Source organism: Elephantulus edwardii, unplaced genomic scaffold (assembly GCF_000299155.1).
Source record: "Elephantulus edwardii isolate Elephantulus edwardi_28Jun2011 unplaced genomic scaffold, EleEdw1.0 scaffold00133, whole genome shotgun sequence".
Classification (NCBI taxonomy): Eukaryota; Metazoa; Chordata; class Mammalia; order Macroscelidea; family Macroscelididae; genus Elephantulus; species Elephantulus edwardii.
This window is the reverse complement of record NW_006399883.1, coordinates 2,720,050-2,721,454: the sequence shown is the minus strand read 5'-3', so window position 1 is coordinate 2,721,454 and position 1,405 is coordinate 2,720,050.

The window sequence follows — 1,405 nt, the reverse complement described above, 5'->3', positions numbered from 1 at the left end:
TCCAGAAGTTTCTGTATAATCTTCAACAGGATTTTGCTTTTGTGTGATATGAATGATATTGTATGATAGCTTCCATGCTCTGTTGGGTCATCTTTTTCTTGGAATGGAAATATATATGGATCTCCTCCAGTCAGTTGGACTGATAGTAGTCCTCCAGATTTCTTGGCACAACCTGATGAGCACAACATCTGTTTGTTGAAGTATGTCAGTGGTATTCCATCTTAAAACTTTTCATTTGTTATCATACCACTAGGCGACCAGAGCTCTCTAACTAGATAATGATGTTAATTAGAGTGCTTTAGAAATATGAATTGAATCTAGACAGTAGATGGAATTATCTCTATTGTTATGTGGGACAATGAATAAGAATAACAGATGAAAAATTGTGCCTTTGAAGTGTGGTTTTGTAAAACATTACTCAATATCTCATTGACTGACAAGAGTACAAATATATTTTAGTAAGGTGCAGACAGAATGCTCCTTGGAGGCAAAGATGGTGATGTGTCACCTTCATGCTTTAGGTATATTGGTAGAAAAGGCTATTCCTTGGAGACTCATTCTGGGAAAGGTGAACAGATAGTGAAAGAAATGACCCTCCACAAAGCGGATTGCACAGTGACTGCAACAATGGATTTGAGTGTGCCAGAGATTGTGAGGTTAGCACAGGACAGGACTGATGTGTTGTTCCTAGGGTCCCTTTGAATCATGCTCAACTCAACAGTGCCTAACAACAATAACAAAGACATATTCTTACTAAAAATTGAATATATCTTTCTCCATTTGCTTTTGCCTTTTAATGTTTACTAATTTTCTTTTAGTTTAGTATATTACTGAGAGGGATGTTACTACATGTAATTACCAATGTGAATGCGTATTTCTCTATTTACTTATGCCATTTGATTATTGGTTTTTTGTTTGTTTGTTTGTTTCATGCAGTCTGCATTCCTTAGGTTATAATTTGTCTTCCTGGTAAATGATTGTTATACAATCAGGAATGCTTCCCTACTTTTGTTAGACTTTTGTTGTTATTTTCGTTTGATGTTAGTATAATCATTTCAATGTACTTTCTTTTAGTGTCTACATGTTGTAGTTGTTGTTGAGTACCCTAGAGTCAATTGTAACTCGTAGTAACCCTATGCACAACTCTGAATCCTGCTCTGTCTTGAGCCAGTTAAATTGTTTTCGACTCCCTTACCCCCATAATCCGAGTCACTAAGTCAGTTCATCTCATCTAGAGTCTTTCTTTCTTGAGCTGTACCTCCATGCTTCCAAGAGTGATTTTCTTCTCCAAGAAAATTTCACTCTTGGCAACATGCCTAAAGTATGTGATATGGATCTCCAAAATCCTTGCCTCCAAGGAGAAACTTGGTTTCCATGCTCTTGAGGACAGACCTGTTGGTTCTCT